This window comes from Pelmatolapia mariae, linkage group LG22, assembly GCF_036321145.2.
Source record: "Pelmatolapia mariae isolate MD_Pm_ZW linkage group LG22, Pm_UMD_F_2, whole genome shotgun sequence".
NCBI lineage: Eukaryota > Metazoa > Chordata > Actinopteri > Cichliformes > Cichlidae > Pelmatolapia > Pelmatolapia mariae.
Genome location: NC_086245.2, coordinates 3,994,869 through 4,018,054, shown reverse-complemented (window position 1 = coordinate 4,018,054; position 23,186 = coordinate 3,994,869). Strand labels below are relative to the sequence as shown.

General features: G+C 45.7%; 1 protein-coding gene across 3 annotated transcripts in view; it reads right to left on the bottom strand.

The window, feature by feature from the left end:
* The window catches only part of LOC134619735 (zinc fingers and homeoboxes protein 2-like), a 128,953-nt gene extending 108,323 nt beyond the window's left edge, over positions 1-20,630 (bottom strand). The window contains exons 1-2 of one of the 3 annotated variants that reach the window (XM_063465566.1): positions 20,259-20,630; positions 19,979-20,160 (exon numbers count right to left, since the gene is read on the bottom strand). The gene's annotated coding sequence lies outside the window, so the exon portion shown is untranslated. Of the gene's footprint in view, positions 1-17,557; positions 17,641-19,978; positions 20,161-20,258 lie in introns of those variants that run through there. The other 2 variants (XM_063465565.1, XM_063465567.1) reach the window with 2 other exon arrangements.
* Positions 20,631-23,186: the final 2,556 nt, after the last annotated feature.

Below are 23,186 nucleotides of genomic sequence, written 5' to 3'. Positions count from 1 at the left end.
CGAGGTACTTCTCGAACAGATGAGTTTTCAACCTCCGACACTCAGAGGAAAGTGACTGCGCTCTGGAGTGGGAAGGTCATTTCGGTTTGGAGGAGACAGGTGGCGGAGCGGCGAGCGTTGATGAAAGAAAAGTCAGGTTTAACAGGCCTCGGTCAGACCTTCACTTCCACTTCATCTTTATTTTCTGCACTAATTCAACACCCAGTTTCCAGTCTGATGGCAGGCTGTGAAAGGCTAAGTGATCGGTTTGATTTGAACCCCTCCGACTGATACCAACAGCCAGTTTGAGCTTATCGCACATATTTTGGGCAGATGAACACACACCGGCCCGCACGTACCGGGAGGATGCCGCTCCTTTCGTTTTTACACATGCCGATCACTGCACGTGTCGGGGGTAACACTTTAAATGAGCACAACTTACCATTTTTCTGCAGCTAAATCATCGTTTTATCCACAAAGTGTCAGGAAAGGTTAAAGATTTCCAATTCTAGGGGACTGAGAGGAAATAAGTTTGGCTCTAAAAAGAACTCAAATTATTAACTGATTATAAAAATTGCTGTTCTTTCGGTCCGTCGACTAGTTCACTTCATATTTTAGCGCTTATTATTTTTACTGATTAGCGTTCAAATAATTTTCTTGGTTAAATGAAATCAGAACGTAATGAAAATCCCACCAACAGTTTCCTTCAGTTTGATTTAAATTGTTTTTATCCAAATTACAATTAGAAAGAAACGAGTCTCTTTTACATCCAAACACATTTTGTTCATGTTTTTCCAACGTTACCTGTAATGCACCAAATAACAACAGTCATATCAAGGTCCTTTATACTGCAGAGACCCAACAATAACACGGAGAAACCCCCAACAATCATATGACCCCCTATGAGCAAGAACATGGTGACAGGAAGAAAGCTCCAGCAGAGCCAGGCTCATCTGCGGTGGCCGGATGGGGACGAGGGGACAAAGACACACCTGAGATTCAGAAACCAGGAAACATGTTTACCTTCAAGAATTTTAAGGTGGTCCAGCAGTTGGTTCGGTTTATTGTTGGTTTTAGTTGATTCAGTTGTTATAATTCGGAGGCTAAAGGTAACACAATATAAACACAACCCTTTTCTCTACAGTCTGAATGAAAGACTAAACCTGAGGACACCTCTTCACAAACTCCCTATTAAATTTTTATTTACAATTATGCATCAAACAAATGGCGCCCAATAGCAGAAGTTTTGCCCCTCAAGTCTTCGGCTTTCCACCAAAAACAACATTTAAGGTAAAAACGAACCAGTTTGGGCTTCTTATCCAGAGTCCAGAGGGAAAATCTCCAAAACCCCATCAAATATTGACAACCTTACTTTACATGAGCCAGAGAATAACAGCCTTAAAACAGCGAGCGAGCAAACAATAAGATTACTAAGCCCGGACTCTAAATAAATCCTGGAGCACAGCTCAGAAAGCAGAAGCGGCGCTGCCTCCATTTTAAAAATCACACCAGCCTCCTCGGTGAATTATAACAGACTCTTCCGGGGACCTCCGGGGTGGAAGAGGTTAACCGAAGGTGTACTCGGTAATTTGGGTTTCGATGCAAATGAGAGACTTGCGCTGAGCAGGAAGTGATGTTCCTACCAGCCAAACTGGCTCGGTTTGATTACATCTGGTAGATTTCTCTGCTCCGCTGGTGATTCTGGCAGTTTGGCAAGAAACCAGCCACTCAGGGGCCTGTACGCCGTTTGGAAAAAAAAAACGATTTAAATGAAATTAATTTGGCTAGTAAAAGAGCAAGGAGTGGCTGATGGATTTGGAAAACCATCTGCTGCTGTGACCGGCGAAGAAAGACAGAAGTTCATTTCCTGTCGTGGCGATGAGTCAGGCGGAGAAATGGCAGGATGGTGCAAGCCCTGCACTGCTGCCCGAGCCTATAAATAGTCCCTGTGGTTTACGCCTTGTCTGCACGTCACCAAATCGTGGAATTTTCGACCACATTAAAAGCTGAAGTAGGAAACTAAGAACCAGAGTTTGACTTGCTCTATGCCCAAGTTTATACCTCCCTGTGTGTCTGTATACAGACTGACAACAGCACACATGCCACAGGGAGGCCGGGAACAAAGGACAGTAAAGGCACAAAATGCCACTTTTGTTTGTGTTGGACGGGCTTTCTGTCCAAGTTTACATTTGGCTTCCTCTCCCATCTTCCCTGTGAGTTTTCCACTGTATATACACCGTCTAATGAAGCAGAATCGAGGAAAAGCAGCCTGTGAGGCAGAGACGCTTTCAAACACGCCCCATTAGACTAAATTCAACAGTTCTTCAGACGCCGTTTGATGAATCTCAAGAAGACGGCACGCAAACCGCTAAAAATGTCTTTTTAAGCAATTACATTTGGGATGTTTGTCTTTAGACCCGTGCCGCCTGACAAAAGACGAGCCAGCCCTGCTCGCTCTTATTTTGAAGCCCCTTCGCTTCCTTTGACTGGCAGAAGTGACAGAGAGCTGCCGTGGAGTAAAACCTGAGCACTTTAATGGCTCTTTACTCAGAAACACACACTCGGAGCGTGCGCGGGCTCGGTGTGAGATATTAATGTGAATGTTAGGTAGCAAACAGCGGGAGCTCGGCTCTCTGCACAAACCCAGAGACTGTCTGTTCGGATTTCTGTAACAGCCGCTCTGCAGACGGAGAAAGAGGTCACTATGACAAATACTGCAGTACACTGACCTGCAAACAGCGCGACTCTGCAGGGTGGCAACCAGGAAGAAGAAAAAAAAAAGCTCTGTCCTGCTGGTTTCAAACACAGCAAAGCAAAAAGACTCGGCTACAGTTTAAAAAACAAAAATGACTTTACAGATTTTACAGTTCAGGACGGATGAATGATTTCGCAAGTAGACTTTCTGATGTCAGGAGGAGGAAGGATACCTGGTTACTTTGGTAACCTCTGATTGCCCACCGGGTCAAGGGTCAGGCTATCAGGACAGCGTCGGAGTGTGGCACCGCATTTTTAAGCTTGGAACATGAAAATCTTCCCCTCGCCAAAAACCCACCGAGTCTCAGCCCACCTCAGAGGGTAACGTCAGAGTTTCCCCTCTTCGGCCTCGGTTACGCAGAGTCGACCAATAAAACAACAAAAACACAAAGATTCATTAGGCTTGAATGTAGACACAGTTCACACAGTCCTAATATGGATCTGTGAGCCATTCCACAGAAGTCCAGATCCTGGAATACTGACGGTCATCAGATGAGCAGACCTCGATGCTCGGACAGGCGTGTGAACGAAAAACGATCAATAAAATCTTTAAATGAATTCTGAAGTTGACAGGAAGTCAGCGGAGTGAAGCTAAAACTGGAGTTAACGTGTTCACGTTTTCAGGTGTCAGATGAGGAGACGATGACTGTGGTGAACCCACAAACAGACAGTTACAATAATCCTGACCTTTCATAATAAGAGCGTGTCTTTCAAAGTCATAAGATGGATCGTTTTGAGTTTTTACTGTTTATCAAAGGTAAAGAGCCGCCACCAATCACAGCCAATCACAGCCCTTCAGCTGGTCGGCGCTGGTCAGGTTTTCTTTTCTTTTAATAAAGAACATTAATATTTAAGCAGTTCTCTGAGTCTTTAAGGCAGATTATTAAACATTAGGCGACACCAGTCACAAAGCGGTACAGGTTTGACCTTGTTGTGGTTTTTCTGGAAGCTTAAAGTGGAAATGGAAAACAGCTGCCTTCAGAGTAAAAGGTTTAAGCTTTAAGAAGAAACTCTTATTTTGAAGGTGAATGTTTCTTGTTTGTGTATTTAAAATGATGATAAGAATTAAAAGTGTGCGCAGTAAATGTGCACACATGTGCTCCTTCAGCACATCCAGCTCCTCTGAGGTCTTCCTCTTTTCCTCCTGCCTGGCAGCTCCGTGTGTCCACTCTCCCTCCTCTCCACGTGTCCAAACCATCTCAGCCTCGCCTCTCTAACCATGACCCAAAAACTGAGGGGTGACCTAAGATTGCTTTTTAAAACTAAAGGAGCATTTAGCCCCAGAAATGACGCCAACAGGCAGAAACAAGCCGGCAGTTGAAAGCACTTCTGCGGTGGCTTCACCTTTGAGGCTCAGCAGCCACGTAGAGTCTGAAAAGGCCCGAGTACGAGAATCAGAACCCGTTTTCTGACACGATTCAGTCGCTTGAAGCTCAGCTAAAGCTTCACTTGCAAAGGTTCAATACTGCATTCACATCTGGAGCTCCGGCACAAAAGAATCACTCACGCTTTAAGGAGCAGCCCTGGTACCATTCACAAGCCTCGCTCACAAACGCCAATTTAAGCCAAGAAAAATGAAAATATGAGTATTATGGCACTGAACCCGCTGAAGGCCACAGTCATCTGGTGTAAGCAGCTTCAGTCATTTGAGAGTTCAGCACTTTGCTCAAGGGAAGTCGAGGAATGAAAACCTGCAGTTAATAGTGATCTGAATTGGTTCTAATTTCAGACTCATTTCAGCTCAACATCTCGGTTGCTGAAAGGAAACTCTGGCCTCATTCGCTCTCTCACACTCGCACACACACTCTACATTCTTCATTTGTATGTTTCCACACGTACGGGGCATACCAGGATCTGTTTGCTTTACTTCCTGAAGCTTTTCAGCGCGCACGTTCCCTGCCTGTTTCTGTAGATTTTTCCTCTCAGCGGCTGTCCGATCCCGGTCCCATTCAATCCATTTCTGTTGACGGACGGATCTTATCGGGGATCCTGCAGCTCAGGTGTACTCTCATCGATCGCGGCATCGTTTTTCGACTTTCAATCCCCTGATATTATTTTCATCTTTGCAACAACTTTCCTTCCAAAACTGTAGACGGGACAGTTTGCTGAGTGGAGGAACGTCTTCATCGCCGCGTCTGAAATGGATTCTTTCATGTGAGACGAATAAGCCTCCGTCGGGGAGTATCACATTGAGCGCGTTTTGGTGCGATGGCGGCCTCGGCAGCGGGGTTTGTTCAGAGTTAAGTGTGAGTAATGTCTATTCTGAAGACTCTCCTGATGCTGGGGTACATCAGAGGGCAAAAGTAAAGTAGCTCTACCAATCAGGTTTTAAAAGACAGAGCAGGCTGGATGGATGCATCACAAGCTCTTAAGAGTCTGCAGTCGGGGCATCATCATGGAGCAATCATCGCTTTTTCCCTACTGCTTCTACTGAGAGTCGTTTTCAGGACTGCTGGCTGCTTAAACACGGGGACAATTTCAAAACATATTTGTTGGGAAAAAAAAAACTATCCAAAGAAAAAGATTTTCACTCCAAGAACATAAAAAAACCTTAAACTGCTTTAACAACACGTCTTTATTTTGTTTTACACCATCCATCCAGCTTCTCGTTATCAGGGTTGCAGGGGGGGGTGGAGCCTATCACAGTCTAACACAGACCATCATTCACACCTACAGCCAATTAAACCAACATGCACGTCTCTGGTCTGTGGGAGTGGCTTCAAACACCCCACTCTGGGCCCGACCCCGAGATTGAACGTGTCAGGCTCGAATCTAAAGAGGAGGAATCGCGTCAGCAGAGCTGCGGCGGTTCACACCGTCACACCTCCGGGCTGAGATACGGGCCAAGTAAAGCATCAACATCCACTCACATCATTCAGCAGCTCCTCGCTGTGACTGCAGGCTTTTCCATGGGGAAACTTTAGGATTCCCCAAAATGGTTTCACTATGACCCATTTATGCATAAACATTATAGAAAGAGACATTTTACAAGTAGCATCCACCTCGACTCTGGTAATACAAACATTTTGTCCCACTCCTCCCATTTGCAAACCCACCTGAGCTGCTCTGATTGGTCGGTTGTAGCTCAGAGCAGGTGTGAGTTTTCCCTGTGCTGTAATGCTGGAAGTTCGGAGCTCCTGATTTGCAGATTTTCTCACTAAAAGTCTTCAAAGGAGAGCTTTGGTCTCGCAGTGCTGCAGCCATAAACCATTTCCCATTTACACCGAATCCCACAGGATCCAGATTCCTGTGATTCCTGAGGAGCAGGTCGGTGATGTGGCAAATTCAATCGGTGCAAACGTCTCCAAAACTGGAACTTTCTTTTTATCGAGTTCATCCTGCAGGACGGCGTGTAAAAGAAACAGCTGTGCCACTCGAGTGAAATGTTTCTGCTGTTATTTAATGGGATAAGAAGGGCTGAGTTATGATATGTAAATAATAATCTTATTACACTGAGAGCTTCCACATTAAACACCAACACAAAGCAGGCTGAGCTCTGCTGTCTTACCAACTTCAAATAAAAAGGGCTGAATTAATCTAAGAGGCACAGACCTATCCTCACCAGATTTACTCTCGTTATCAATATTATCACCATTATTATCATCGTCTAGGATTCGTTTCTAATTCCCAGCAATTTAGGCCAAAACTCGTCTGGGAAATAAAAGGGGGGAGCAGCATGTTGGGTGCCAGTTGGCCTCCTCCAAACTGGCAGCAAAGACGCAACAAAATGCAAATAAATCAAAAGAACACCACAGCTGAACGAGGAACACGTCCCACAGGTAATCCGTCCAGCCAACATTCACCGCTTTCTCTTTTTTTACTTGTTTACCAGGTAATAAAAAGACAAACATTTGCTGCATGACGCCTCATAAGGAGGATAATAGTCATAATGCTGCTAATTTATTGTGATATTTTATAGACAAAATGTTTTTTGGATTTATTACAATTGAAAATAAAGGAGCTCTGAATAATTAGTGAGGATTAATTCAATAATTACAGAGATTATTTGATTATCTGAAGATGGGACGAAGCTTTGTTTAAAGGGGAAATATCCCGAGTTCTGTCTTTATTCTGCAGATCTTTGGGTGTCCAACGGTTCTGCAAGTTTTTCATCATTTATTAAAAAACAAACAACAGCCAAACACGGTTTTAGCTGCTGGAGTTTTGGGAAAACATGTTACTTCTTCTTCTGCGTTCATGACCTGATGCCGGAAGCTTTCGTCCCTGCCTGCAATCACTGGGAAATAACGTTAGATCAGAGTTTGATCCTCTTGGCCCGACGACGTTTCACAAGCCTGTAGAAGACCTGTGTGATTAATTCCTCTTTACTCCGCCTCACAACGCGCGTCCCAGGAACCGGCAGCTCCAGAAGCACCGCAGACCAGCTTTTATTAGAGTGAAAATCCAGTTCTGCCGAATAAATCCAAGCACGAGACCGCCGAGGTCCCGATGAGCAGCCGAGAACCGCTGCGTGCATTTTTCTGCAAATGGTTCTTTTTAATATCAGAAGCTGTAAAATAAAACGAGAGAGGCCGCGCTCGATGCTCTCCATTCATGTGAGATCTTCATTTTCCAACACTGACTAAACAACATGCGGCTCACCGCTGCAGAGGTTAACAGTTCGATTCCCGGTCCCACCTCTGCAGACAATGAATGGAATATTTTAAGTAATGCACTATTTTTATATTCCCCGTCTCCAAACACCAGTGAGCGGTCACGTTCTGATTAACCGCTTCCAGCGGCTCGCTGATGTTCAGGACCGAGACCCGACCTGGACGGCACCTGGACCCGCCTCCCTGCATGCAGAGCTACGAGCTCCATGTTCCACCTCAGAGGTGAAGGCGTGCAGACCACTGACGAGGAACCGGTTAATGTTCATCCCTCTGGTCATCAGACAGGAAACACCAAGGTGTTCAACTTTAACTGCTTTAACTTTAAACATTATAACCACATGGGAAAGAGGCCGACCCGGGGCGAGGCGAGACACCGAGTGACCTGAAGGTCGACGCTTTGGTTAATAATCCTCCTTTTACTCTGCTCGAGCTAAACGAGTGTGTTGAAAACCAACACAGATCTTGATACTGAGATTCAGGCTACGTCCACACTAATGTTTGAAAACGCATCGTTTTCTCTCCGTTTTGGCCTCCCGTCCACACTGAGACGCCGTTTTCGCTGATGGAAAACGCAGCGTTTTGAAAACGCTCTCAAAAACGCATAGATTTGGAAACAGTGCTTTCATGTCGCAGTGTGGACGGCGAAAACGGAGACTTTCTAAAACGATGACGCATGTTTGTCACAGTCATGTGACCAATTAAACTAAGATAGCGGAGGGCGTTACACAGCAGCTGTTTTGTTTGACAGCCGTATTAAAGATTAATATCAGTCTGTACATGCTCCAGATAGGTTTTCTTCAAATTCTTCAACTCTGTCTCGCTTTTCCAACTTTGTACTTTCGTGTTACTCGCAGCAACAACTCCACCTCATTGTTAATCCATTTAAAAACTCGGTGCTTTTCCTCGACATTTTGCAGCGATGTTTCAAAGAGCCGGAAAGTAAATAAGCAACAGGCAGAAATGAGGCAGGCCGAATCGTCTCGCGTTTCACGCATGCGCAGGACTGGAACGTAAGTGTTTTTGGCCGTTTTAATGTGGACGCACAACTCTGTCAAAACGACTGAAAATGACAGTGTGGACGCGGAGCATTTTTAGACAAAAATGCCGTTTTCAAATCTATCTGGACTAGTGTGGACGTAGCCTTAAACACCAATCACCAGCAGCTAGATCTGCTTTGAATGTTTAAAGGAGAAATAAAGATGGGGGGGGCACAAAGCTGGAGGAGAGCGATGAAGCACAGTCTGAGGCTTGAACTGGGCGATGAGGGAGGTGCACCCCGCCCCAGCATGGTCAGAGACCGTACCTGATAAAACGGCGTGCCCGCTGTAAGCGTACGTGTAAGCGAGCATCATCAGCTCTCAGTTTGAGCGAACACACCTGGGCAGAGACGCTCGCTCGCCGCCGGCCTGCTGCAGCAGAGTTTTTCACTTTGTTGCAGCAGCGCGAGGCTCAGCGGAGGATTTGCTGTCAAACAGAAACAGAGACAAAGAGCAGAAAACGGGCCGAGGCCGACTCGCACAAACAGCCTCGCGCCTGGAAAGTTGCTGGCCGCGACTGCCGAGCAGCTGGGAAGATCAGGAAACGCTGGAAACCGTCGCCGCAGCGCAGAAATTCAAAAACAAAGAAAAGCACTGCTGAAGTTCTGCCGAGCAGGGCAGCGCCTCGCTGCGGCACGAGCCCGCGGCCCCCAGGTGTGAGCGCGAGGAAACATATGAATATCAATGAGGCCGGTGATGGAAAAGGGAAAACTGTGCTCAGCGAGCTTTTTCTGGATAAATGTTTGAAACAAGGTTCAAATTAACGATCCAGAGGCAGGGAGGAGGGGAGGGGGGGCCTTCAACAAATCACAGCTCTGGGCTGGGGGGTGGGGTGTGTGGGGGGAGCTAATCTAAGACGTTTTTTTGTCTGATGAGCCCATCAGTGCTGCTGGTCACTCATGTGTTGAGTAATTGAGGAACGCACACACACTGCAGGCTTTAATGAGAAAATAAGCATTCTTTTCTCCCTTCATGAATAAAAATGACTTCTTGGAGGTTTAAGGAGGAAGAAAGAAGCAAATCTAAATAATATAAGCAGCGGTAACAAACGCACGGCGTCTGTTTTTGAAGTGTTTTCGCTCTAAAAAAATGAGATAGCCGAAAACAAAAGTGACACCTACTTTCACCGGATGATTGATGGCATAAAACAGAAACAAATTTGGCGACTTCTTTAAAAAGGCTGTTCAGTAAATTATGTCAAAATGACAAAATGACACACTCGCGCACACTCGGCCCTGCATATATTTCAGATAATGCGCTTCCTCGGAAAGAAGGACCTGCAGCGGTTTGGATAAGATCTCCGGATGAGGAGTTTGATGCAGGTTTGCTCCGCTACAGCTGCAACCACTTTAACACCAACTCCACCCGCCGGGCCGAGCGTGCGCTCCGCGTAATCAGATTCTATCAGGTTTAGCTCTAAACGTTCAACATGGGAGTTAATGTAAAGCTACAGAGAACAACTTTGTGCTGAAAGGCAGAGATCACGTCAAAGAGTTCTGGATGTTTCCAGATGTTCGTTCGGCCCAGATGTTGTTACCGACAACAGCAGCAGGTGTTCCTGCCAGCGTGGACTCTGATAGGGGCGTGGCCAGTTTACTGTCAGGTGGATGTTTTGGGGGTGATTATATTATCAGCCTGTCAGTCAGCGCTCATCAGCAGGTTTAGATTTCAGTGATTATACAGTGGAACCCCGACATACGAATACCCCATTTAACGAAAAATTCGAGTTACGAAGGCACTGAACGGCAATATTTCTGCCTGTGTTACGGCAAAATGCCCGCGTAACGAAATCCGCTGGCTCCGATTGGCTGAGCTTACAATGCCCACAATGCCTTCCGAATCATGTGACAACCCCTTGGCTTTCGTAATTGCGCTTCGCTGTTCCACTTGAAGGACGTATTGTTGTTCTAGTTAGCAATTAGCCTATAGCCTATCGTTCAGCATCGCCTCACTCAAAAGGCGCGATGGGTGCTTCGACTTACGAAGATTTTCAACTTACGAAAGACCCTCGGGAACGAATTAATTTCGTAAGTCGGGGTTCCACTGTATTAGCCTTAGCGGCTAACGCTGGTCTGTTGTTAATGTGGCTCCTAAAAGCTAACGCTGGAGAGGCCGAACACCAAAACTGAGGCTTCAAAACATAGATCCTAAAAACCAGTTTGTGTGTCGTGGCGGCTACTTCTGGATCTTACATTCAGTCTAATACGGGAACACCCTGGGAACCCCTTTAGAGTTATTTTTAGGATATTGAGTCCCTCTGTGCCTGAAATAAGAGACAAGGTGAGAGGTCGGGTCTGTAGGGCAGTCACTGTTGACACAGGGCGTATTTAACCCCAAACCTCTCAGTCACACTGGGAGGAAAACGGATAATAATGAATAAATAACTCTGCGTTTGCACAGTGATCGCTTGTCATTTTCATCGAGTGCGACTGGTTGCTCAGATACAAGTTTCACATCTCCTGTGACTGCAGCACAAACGTAACCGAGCAGGTTTATCTCCTGAGCCGAAACACAAAAACAACAACAACAACAACAACAAGAAAGCTGTGTAATGTACAGAGTCAGGGCTAAAATACTCAGCAAGCTTCCCACACACAAGTTTTACTTTGTGCTGTGTTTAAGGAAAGAAAACAAGTTTTAACTCAGGACTCAACAAAACATGATCAGATTAAGCCTGAGATGATTTAATCTAATGAATTCACTGGAGGCTAATTCATGGATCTAATGGAGGGAGTACAAGCAGAGAGCCGCCTGCAGCCCTACGTGCATGCAGCCCTTTAATATTTCCATACTGCAAGCCTTTAATCTCACTGCACATTGATCTTTGTGTCCAGCGGGACGAAAATAAAGTTTCCTGATCAATAAACTGAAGTCGTGCATGTTTGTGAGAGCAGCGTCACGGCGCTGCTAATGCCCGGGCTGAACGGAGCAGTGACCCGATGGTAACTTTCTGATCAGTCAATAGTCCCATTCACAGAAGCGCCGCTCCCAGAAAGCGGTCATGTGAACATTTTATTTTGTAATAAATGATGTCTTTTTTCCTCCGTCGTCACGTGACCTCCCTCAGGGGCCGTTTCGGATGCTGTCGACGGAGCAGTGGGCGGGACCGAGCTGCAGGTCGACGTTAAACTGATTGGCCCAGAGGCAGAGCTGCAGCTCCGGCTCAGAAACAAGGCGGCACGTTTGTCAGCGATCGGCCCGGGCTCACGCTTCATCATCGTCGTCGTCGTCACGTGGAGGACGGGGCGCTGTTTATCAGTCACGTGACTTCCCGCCGGGCCGGCCTATACCGCCCATCCTGCTCCAGACACGAGTGAAGTCTGGTTTATTTTCATGTTACATTAATATTAATTACTTACAGAGCTCACAGCTGACAAGCTCGCCGTCTTTTCTCATCTGGAAAAATAAGTCATTTGCATTTCTCCTTCTTCTTTGGTTCTGTCACGTCTCTGCGGTCTGATTTTCTCCCTGCATACATTATTATATTTTTGGGCGAGCGTCATTAGCATGTACAGTAGACCTCAGAAGAACGAGCCCGCTCTGCTTTCTTGGTTTGACCCATTCCAGTTTTTCCATCGCTGATATTTTTGGAGTGAATCTGCTTTTTTGTGCCAGTTTTCAATATCTGAGAATTTGGCCTCGTCCTGCCAAAAACTTCAAACAATTACAAGTATTCAGTGTTTCCCCCAGTTATTCTTGGCAGTGTGGAAAAGCCTGTGAAGCTGCGTGCAGACCGCAGGACGCTGCGCTGCTATTAATACTCCGTTCGTATACCCACTTCTCAGCATTAAAGACACATCAGTGTTTTTAATATTGATTAATGATCAGACGAGGAAGAGCCTAAGAACAGCCAGCCTGCCACGGTCACTGCGCTGCCGATGAAGATGCAGGTTGGTGCTAGCACGCGTTTCTTCAGGACTTCTTTACCCTCGACCGTCAGACCGGGCTCACTTTTTACTGATTTCTGGGTTTTTTCTGATTTTTAAATACGTCTGTTTTTCCCCTCATGTTTAAAAACCCCAAAACAAACTAATAAATGAGTCACCAGGAGCATCGCAGCAGACGCTGGTAAAAACAAGAGGAAATTTCTATTTTTCGGTGCATAAATGCTTCAGTCTTTACAGCTAAACGACTGTTCAGTATTCAAAAATATGATCGTCTCCGGTAACTGCTCATTAGAGATGCACAAATCGTGACATTCTACAACAGAACAGATGTTTAAAATAAAAATTTGGTTGACGCTGTTCACAGGTTGTTTTTTTTAGCATTTCTGACACAACAGATAAAAATAAATAAATAAAACACAAAACTGACTTGAACAAATGTCATCTAATCTGTGGGGCCGATATTTGCAGATTCATTTGCGGTTTATTGCTGATGTCTGTATCTGCCAAAGATCGAGCCCATATTGTCCAACATACCAGTGAATCCTTAACATTCATCCAGCTGTTCCTCAGAACTATTACAGATGTCATCAGTAGGTAAGACTTGGTCGGAAGTTTTTAGATTTGCCAACACAGGCACTCGAATAACGCATCCTCCACCAAAGCCTGTGTGTAATTTCACAGTTTTAAATCGACATATTCAGATCAGCATCTAAACGCCACGTCTTCTTCCTCTGCTGATGCTTCATCGTTCCACCGAGTGTCCGAAAATTCAGCTTGACGAACTCAGAGAAAATCTGCTAAAACAGACAAAAGAAGCTGTGCTGATCACATAGCTTTACCGAGGCAGGAGCAGAGGTGCAGGAATGAAAGAGGCAAATAAATAATCAATAGATATATTTTCAGCCCTGTCTGCACCACACAGGTGTCGGAGACAGCTTACATCTCTATGCAGCTTCAGCTCTGAGCCGCCGGTGCAGCTTTACACTCGACAGGCCTTTTTTAAAGTTATCTTGTAAAATAAAAAAGACCTTTCGTACGATGAGTTCATTAGACACATCAGACTTGGTCTGGGTGATATTAAATCAGTAATATCAGGGTTATCCTGGCTCAAACTGGGCCTTTGGGGGGGACTATACACATAAGAACAATCAGTGTGCGTTTGGTTATAGCAGTAATCAGCGACGAATGAATGAAAGGCGATGAAATCCCGCTCGAAAAAGTCTGGTTAAAAGTATTTTTATTACAGTCCTGATGATTTCCCTTTGGGGGAAGACCAAAACCAAAGCCTCTGAATATCATCAGTGACTTTGAGCTGAATCATGCAGGATAACCCTGCTTCCACTGCTCTGAATCACTGACCACATCTCACTAGTCTTCAGTCATTGAAGAATACCGGCCGTTTACTCATTGACGAGCGCTGGCCGTCTCTCAGAGGTCGCGCGTTTCAGGCAGGATGAACAATGAGGACGTCGCCGTGAAAACAGTGAAAGGAACATTTCCAGAAAAACGCAAACGTCAGCGGGGCTGCTGTAAGAAGACCTCCAGAGAAAAACACTCACAAATCAACGTTTTTCTTTCATTAGTACCAGAAAAAGACACTTCTCAGCCACTTAGAGGCACAACATGGACGACTCCTTTTAAAAAAACCTTTATGTAGTCGAACGACCGGCTTCAACCCAACAAGGTCGTCGCCACAATGGAAATAAAAGCACCAATTACACACGGCCCTCCACAGAGACAATACACCGGAGGTCAACTCTGTAACAAAGTTGACTCAAAGCATTGTGCCTAAAGGATGTTTTCATTTCTGTGACCAGTCCGCCTTGAGGTTTCCTGGATTCAGCGCAGGTGAAAGTAATTCAGCTCTCACCGGGTCTTTTAATATTTCTTCAATTGCCTTTCAAAAACAGAAAAAAAAGTAAAGAAAAACTGCCACTAATAAGCGCTACTCTGAGCAGTCGGCGCTAAAAGCACCGACCGCAGCGAGAAGTGGATCTGACTGAGAACCCGACGGACGGAGCATGTTCCATCACATGTGGACAAAACACACACCAACTCAACAACACCACACGGGTAAGAGTCTCGATACAAGCACAACAACGAGTCTGTTCCTGCAGGAGACGCTGGCTCATTTTAACGTAACGTAATTAAAATTGTTTTTCTAATGAGATCAAGATGCACAAAAACCTTAAAGACATCCGGAAAATTCAAGCAAGAAGTCAAGCAAGCAGCGGGCTCTTTTTCCTCATTGACGTATATGAAATCTGACATTTTTTAGCAACCACAGGAGTCGCCCCCTGCTGGCTGTTTGAAAGTATGCAGGTTTAAGACTCTTTCACGCTGTAATGCAGTTTTTCACACGTTAAACCTTCCTGCCTGGTTACACACTGAAGACTAAATACCGTGGAAATACTGTAGATGTTATTTGAGAGCACGCTCACTGAGGTCCCACCAGTCCGGTCCCAATGTGAGCACACACTTTGAACCCCAACTGCTGCAGATAGCTAGTTTGGGTTTTGTGTAAAAGCAGTTATTAATTTTAAGTAGTCCACATATTTCTAATTTTACTGGATCTAACATGTTAGTGTTGGTAGGAAATCCACCTCTAGAACACTAGAACAGAAGAACAACGTACTACCCGATGTTGGATTGGTAAAATGTAGGATAATACAGCGGGGGAGGGATCTTTGAGGAATAGCCAAACTCTTCCCAGTGGTCAAGTCGTCTTTTAAGTCTTTCAGATAAATTAGTAACCACTATTTCCCCAAATATCCTGCATTTCTGAGGCCAAAACTGGCGAGTCTGGTTTAAACCTTCAGGACAAAAGGGACAAAAATTCTTTGGTACCGAAAGCCTTCAGGGCTTCAATTCACCTGTGCATTGGTTCATTCAGAGAGCTCAAGTGGGAGCTCAAACGCCAAACTGCAGTGAAACCTTTAGCCATTGTCTCTGTCTGATTGGTGCCAAGTATTTAGATGACCAATCATCAACAAGCAGGCTTGAATGGAAGCAGGTAAACGGCCCATGTTGAGAGCAAAAGACAGAACACACTAACAGAAAGGACAGCTTTGCTTCTTTTTAGCTTTGCGAACATCTCTACATGTGATTGTTTCACAGAACAGGAAGTCTTAGCACAGACAGCCCAGAAAAAATGGCCACCGTCTCCAGACACTAAATAACCCGACTTTAGTCAGCGAATTTCCAGCTTTATGGAGCAGAGCTGGAAGCCCAAGCATAGTATGACATTTCCTTACATCCTCTGTACCTGTCAGCTGGAATATACAGGTATGATCAAGCTGCACCGAGCAATTATCGACCAATGAATCAGCCTGGCTGCTTTGTCAGTTTAGCTCTAATAACTACACAAGCTTCACAGTCTGCAGGTGATTTACAAGATCAGGAGACGTATAAAGATGTGTTTTCTGAGGAAAAGCAGGTGTAAAAATGGACTTAAGTTGTGAAAATGAGCACCCGCGAGTTCAAAGGTAGGAATTAATGTTTTACTAAAGTAGCAGGTCTGAGCTGAAAAATGGCCGTATTTGGCTGAAAGCCTTTCCACAGCTGGAACAAACAGCAGTGGGACTTTTCACACACACAACTTTTAAAAAATACATTTCATGGCGAGTAATGAAAGCCTTCACTGCAGCGCACGAATGTTTGCACGGCAGAAAAAAACTGCAAAAAATATCACTTTTAATTTCTGTACGAGGGGAAAAAATTACCGAGACATAAAATCCTTGGGCGAGATTTCCGCTTTAGCACCAAGAAATGGGGAATAAAAGATTATTAAAGCAGCGAACAGTAAAAAGAAGGAGCTTCATCTCTGGTCTGGAGTTAAATCTGATCGAATGGGGATCCCGGTGCTCGCGCTCACACAAACTTCAACCTCTGAAAAGCCTCCAAGTCGACGTGGAACGTGGGTTTGATCCAACAGCAGCAGCAGCAGCCGTGCACATCCAATGCACCCGCTGTGTGTGTGTGTGTGTGTGTGTGTGTGTGTGTGTGTGTGTGTGTGTGTGTGTGTGTGTGTGTGTGTGTTTCCCTGTGAAGAGCTCCAGCAGTGAGGCAGGAGTGGACAGTAACACACACACACAGTGACTCACAGAAAATCACCCCCACTTCACTCACTCACGCACAACCTGGCATGCTCGTACTCTTTCCCAAACACACACACCCTCACACACACACACACACACCCTCTCTTACTATTTCATAAAGCACCCAAACTACAAATGTGTGTGCCATAAGAGCAAAAAAGGAGTGACTGAATGTGTGTGTGTGCAAAGATGCAGCTGTCATGCATGCTTTCTGCATGTGTGTGTGTGCATGTGCGTGAAATAAATAGCAGTTTGACAGAGCGACAAAGAGTGCTGCATAGTGTGTGTGTGAGCTGTCACGACTGAATGCCACTGAGGGCAACACACACACACACACACACACACACACACAGAAAGGGGTCCTTTTCTATCGCTACAAATAATGAAAACACACGAGTGGAGCAGCAATTTTCTGCAATAAAAAACCAATGATGTGAGCAGTGCAAACGGTGAAATAAAGCACACTATGGCTGCGTGTGTGTGTCTGTGTGTGTGCGTGTGTGTGTGTTGGGGAGGGGGAGTTGGGGTGACAGGTCAGGTGGCAACAGCAAATCACAGCTGCACTTCCCAGGAAGCGGCAAAATGTGTGTGTCAAAGAAAAAAGCAGCGTGTCAGGGCAGGAAGAGGAAAAGCGAAAGTGTGTGTGCGCGTGTGTGTGAGAGACGCGAGAGTAGTAGTGAGGAAGGGAAAGCGCACTAAAGCTGCGTGCTGTGTGTGCGCCCGTGTGTGTGTGTGTTGGCGTTTGTGACAAATAAATAGCAGCCAGAGAGCAAGCGAGCGTGCTCTGATTCGGAGACTGGCAGCATGACTGACTGATCCCTGCATCCATATCATAGGATTAAAAAGCCTGACACGGCGCAGATACAATAGCGGCAAAATATGAGACAAAAAAAGTCGGTCAATGGAAAAGGAAATGTGATTATGAACCAGAACAGGCGAGAGGGAGATAATATTAAAAAAAAGAAAAGGAAAAAAAAATCCTGACACACTTTCAGCGGGAGCGCACGGTGCAGCGGCGGGGAGGAGGTGGATTTTAAGGCTGTCACCGGGCAGTATAGAGGAAGGAGGAAGAGGAGGAGCCGCTGCCAAATACGAGCCTCTCCAATGATTTCCAAGAGCCAAGACACACTTCAGTCACACTGTCAGGGATGTGGTGGAGGGTGAAACCTGCCCAAATTCAGTTTACACACCTGTTCGCCTAAGCCTGACAGAAATCTTCCTCCTGTACGTCCTTCAGACTGCAGGGAGTCACATGAGGACAGCAGGAAAAGCTGCAAAACAAACACAACTACGACTTTTTACAGATATTTTCTCAACTGAAGGGGGGCCATGGGGGGGGGGGGGTCACAGGTCAGAATGGCTTTTTAATTTCCAACCACGTCACCGCGTTAGGTCTGAACCGGCATGCGAGCCGGCTGCACCTAATTATTCATGATTTTATGTAACAGGGCTTGGGGTAGGAAATTAGGTCGGGGAACATAGTGAACACAGGCTGGGCGAACTTGGAGAAGTTTGACTACAAGAAGGAACAGCTGCCACGTCCACGGGCGTACGCGGGACTTGTTTAGAATGGGGGGGCCCAAAGGAAATAAAAATATTTTACACTCGTGTTCAGTCCTGTGCCATGATACAGACATTTATTTTAAAGGAAGAAAACTAGTGTGCAAAGAAGCAAAACAAGTATGAAAAGCCTTAAATTACACTGCAAAATATACTCCAAGTACCTACATACAGACTACTCACTGTGCTGAACGACATGCATTATAATGTTAGATCATAATGGTGTGCAGACTTTACTTTAATGTTGCAGCTGGATATGATTTTCTGTACCTATATGCTGCTGGGGAGTGTTATTTAAAATATTATAGCACCAAATATGAGTAGATTTATATTTTTAAATCTGCAGCAGCCCTCTAAAGCTTTAAAACAAAGCCTAGAGCACAAAGTGCAACACAAGCATCAAAATATAGCTGTTTGGTTTGGTTTTATATAAAACCCGCCAACAAACATCTTTCTTTAAAAAAATACTTTTAAACAGTATTTTTTAAGTGTGGTTTAATTTTCCCAAGCTTACAATTAATTTTTAATAATCAAACATTCCAATTTTCTGTTAACTAAGGTTAAAAAGGGAACTCTGTGCCTTGATTGTAAGTGCGGTAAACCCTGCAAAGGCTCATTCTGAGATTTTTTTTAAGGAGAAATCGTTAAATAAATTGAAAGTTTATTAAAAGTGCACTCAAGTAAAGTATCTGAGTAAATGTACTAAGTTACATTAGACCGCAGGACCTGTGGGGACAAAGCACTGATATTTGAGGGGGGCTGGTGCCACCCCACGCCCCTCATGTGGATACCCTCCTGGCCGTGTCACATACGGGGCATGCAGGCAGTCCCGGTGAGCAAACGGGCGCTAATAACGCCGGTTTCCCTGCACGGTCGGGCGGCAGCAGTGACCCAGTCTGTACGGCACAGCAAACACACGGCGCTGGATGTAAATACACCGAGCGCGTATTTGCAAAATTATGCAAAAAACGCACACATTTCTGCTTAACCGGAGTAAAAACAGTTCAATATCAACGCGGATCCTTATAAATGCAGTTTAAAAACATATTTGTGCAAAAAGAACAAACACTGACGGCGTTTCTCGTGGAAAAGCCGAGCGCTGTGGATCCTGGCAGCCTGAAACCAGTAGAAAACCAGTCTGCCATTAACTGGCACGAAGTCAGCGTCTGTCCACCAAACAGGCAACCCGTCCTCGGAACCGGCCCGGCCCAAAAGCCCCTCTTAAACTACTTCAGCCTCACATTTGAACACGTTTAAAGCACCGAGCGGAAAACTGTTTAATACCAAAGTAAACGGCAGTTCGCTTCAACCTGCGACCGCCAAACCGTTCGCTCATCGGCGGTGAAAACAGCCCGAAAAGACGATCTAACGGTAAAGACAGCTCGGCGAAAGGCAAGTTTAAAGCGGAAAAGCTGGAAAAGTGCCGGTAAAGCAGCGGGAAGCGGCTCTCCGCAAACAGGCAGCGTGTTTCTGTGCAGCCCGCTGACGGCGGCTTCACCTCAGATGACCCAACCAGCCAGACTGGCTGTCTGCTAGCTAGCCCCGTTTGAACCTAACCTACAGCGGGCAACAACAACACTTGAGCCGACTCTTTAACCGCACTGTCACCGGCTCCGCGGAGACCGAGGCGCCGACAAAAAGTGGATTTATCCTCCACTCGGGTCCGCGGAGCAACGCTGTAACTCGGAGGGGAAGACGGGAGAGAGGAGGGGGAGAGGGAGGCAGCCAAAACAAATGCGTTTCCCGACATGAAAGCACAACATCCAGAGACGGGCAGCCACGTTTCCCGCTGCTGTGTGCGGGGAACGGCTAAAGCTAAAGCTCTTAGCTCCGCCGGGTCGCCCGTCATTAGCAGGGGCTAACTGGCTAACGGCTAGCCCCAATGGCTAATAAATTTATTATGTGCACTTTCACCGGGGGTGGAGGGGGGACGGCAAAAGTTGGCTACTAGGAAAAAAAAAAAAAACACAACGCGAACCGGGTGACATTCACTTGTCTCACAACTATCCTCAAATACACCCGGAGAGCAGTCACCCCGCAACTAAAGTTACCTGACAGCCAGGTGTCTAAGTGTTTCCATCCCAGCCGGGCTGCCGAGGAGATCCGCGGGGTGAGAGCGCCGTGGTTCCCACTCCGAGAGGCTGTGATGGAGGGGGACGGTCGCTAGCAGCCGCCGCAGCAGCAGCAACAGCAGCAGCCTGGGCAGAGAGAGGGAGCCAGGCGGCTAGTCTGCCTGCAACCAAGCCGCTTTAATAACTTCACTTTTGCGGTCACTTTGGTCAAAATTTCTCCCCGCGAGTAAAAAAACGAGAAGTTTCCCTCGTGTCCTACCTGTGTGGAGTCTGTGGCTGCACGGTGCGACAGGCTGGAAGTTGATTATTCCCAGAGATCCAGAGTGGAGCGGTGCGGGGCGCATATAGCTAGCGCTGGGTACAGTAAAGATTGTAGCATAGCTAACCTAAAGACAACAGTAGAGAGGAGAAAAAAAAGCCTGCTCGTTGCTCATAGGGGGGATCGACGACAAAAACCACATGATCTTTTACGTCAGCATATATTTGCATAGGATGCCAAATTTATGTTCGGTGTCCAGGTGACGTGAAAATGTACAGAAAAGTTGGACCGCGACGCTGCCGGACGCTGGCACGGCGGAGAGGCGCGAGCATGCGGCGGCCATGCACCCCCCGAGCGTGCCCCCCTCCTGCAGCGGCTCAGCCTCAGCACCCCGGCAGCAGGCAGGCACCACCTATACATCCACACACACGCTCTCACACACACACCCACACACCTGTGGTCCTCTGCACCGACTTTATTCTCATTTTAATCCACTTTCCTGCACTCTTACCCTCACACCCGCTCACACACACCATCACCGGACTCGTTCCCGTCTCGTGTGTGACATGTTCGTGATTGTGACACCGTGCAGCTCTGATCTCTGTGAATTCTCCTAAACTCGGAGAAAATGTTGCAAAAGTTCGCTTTCATGCAAAAACCCCACAACATGTAAATAAAAATGTAAAATCTAAAATAAAAGCGATGTGAGCGGGAACAAAACCCACGCCGCTCGGGTGTTTCTGTGACACCTGTTTGATCCTGGAGCTGACCCGCTCACAGCACCGTGCTCACGTGCGGCTGGAGCATCAGCACCCACCTGTTCAACCTGGGCTCATTTAAAGGGAGTTTCGGTGGGATCAGGAGGGCGAGAGTGCGTGGGAGTGGAAGGAAAAGTTTCTCCACGATCACCAGACTGCATCGCGCTCGTGCATTTTGATAAATGGGCTTGTCGTACCTGATCAGATGCAATAAACGTGGAGACGAACCCTCGCGCTTGTGCGAAAACGTGACGGACAGCGACACCAACAGGCGGGTTTAGGAAGCACACCCTGCCCTGCTCCCACCGGCGATTATGTGTAGGTGAGTTATGCGATCGATTTATGAGGACTTGGGTGATTTAGTGACCTTTGACCTCTGTGATAATATGTGCAACGTCACCAATCAAACCCGGAAACATCCCGAGTGTAAGTTTATGATCGGGCTCTGATTCCTGGCTCCTTATCAGTGCTGATAAAACCATTTTAATGCCAAATCTCAGTCTGTTCACTTAAAACAGAAGGAATGAGCGTGGCTGCTTTTCAGGCTTAAAGAACAAATTATTAACGCTTTGTTATCCATAAGGTCAAAGGTCAAGTATAAAAAAAGCAGCTGCAGGAGAAACTGAATTCTAATGTCTTTGATGTTCATTTATTTTGTTTATTTAATTTTCAGTTTTCGTCATTTTCTCGAAGTACTCGACCTTTTAATATACGGTATGTTTCTTGTTAATTAGCATTTTTTAACAGTTTTATTGGGTTTTTTTTTTATCTATTTAAAAAAATATTACACCTTACTTTGTATTTCTCATGAATTGTGCTCATTTAAATGATCAGCCTCTCAGTCCTCTGCAGAGATGAATTTCTATGTTTTATTCAACCCATCCATGCAATTTTATTTCTTTTTATTTGATTTTTCTGGCTATATCTTAATATTAAACATTCATCATATATCAGATCCTCTATTCCTTGTGAATTTCTGTGATTTTATTATATTTTACTTCCATTGTTTAAATATATTTAGGCTTTTTTAGCCTTTATTAGACCACGATAGGGGAGAAAATTCAGGAAAAGTGGGAGAATTACACTAATTAAATGGCCTCAGTGTAGAGTTGAACCCATGACTCTGCTTTATGGCAGATGGATACCTGCACTACCCAGAGAACTGAAACATTTATGATTAGCTCACATTTTTATCTGTGTTTTAATATCATTGAATTTAATATCATGAATTAATACAATTTTTGTGTCTTAGTATCAGCTCGTGCCTGTGAATACTGTGGGCGCTGATGAATGAGTTTGATTGATGCACTGTCCTGCAAAAGGTGGACTCTCTCTTACAGCATGTTTTTTGTTTCAGGTGTATTTCAGTTTATTTCATTTTTATCACAGCCAACGTCTTAGTGATTATAGATGGTTAATTAGGGAGGAATGTCTGTGTTTGTTTAGCTGAATGCAGTGAAATCTGAGCCCAGGTGATTGTCAGTAAATGCATCGCCCTCCTGATAGGCCTGGACGTGCACGTCAGCCGGTTTCTTAATTAACCCTGCCCCCGTTCGGTCCTCTCCGGTGAAGGGCTGCAGCTGTCTGCCTGCCGGTCGGGTTGTTATCAAAACTCACATTCCCTGTGCCGTTAAGTACGCTGCTTATTTCGCGGCCCCGCCCCCTTTTCTGCTGTGTTGTTCAGATGCATTTAAGGACGAGCTGCTGGAAATAATAGAGGGCCTTCAGAGCAGGATCGATGCCACAGCCTGCGCCATCTTCTGCAACTGGAAGCTCTCGCCAGCGTCTCCAGAATACACAATCAGGTAATGTTGCCAGGCAAAAGTGCCAGCTCTAACCAATAAGCAGAGTTTTGGTCAACATTGCTTAGCAACAAAAGTTAAAAACTGAACCAGTCAAGGCTCAAAATAGTCTTTAAAATAGTAATCAAGCACCGTCAGTGTCACAAATTTCAGCAGATAAAAAGCTTTGGAGACAAGAATCGTCCGGCTGGAACAGCAAATAACAGGAAACGTTTGTCTCCTGCTGCGATGCAACCATTCTCACCGCAGACATTCATTTCACGTTTATTAAAGATTAAAGCGCTCTTCTTCACCTTCAGGACGCTTAATGTACAGATGTGCCAAAGCCGGACGTGCAGCTGCATCTTTTCCTTCCCTCTGGGTGTCAC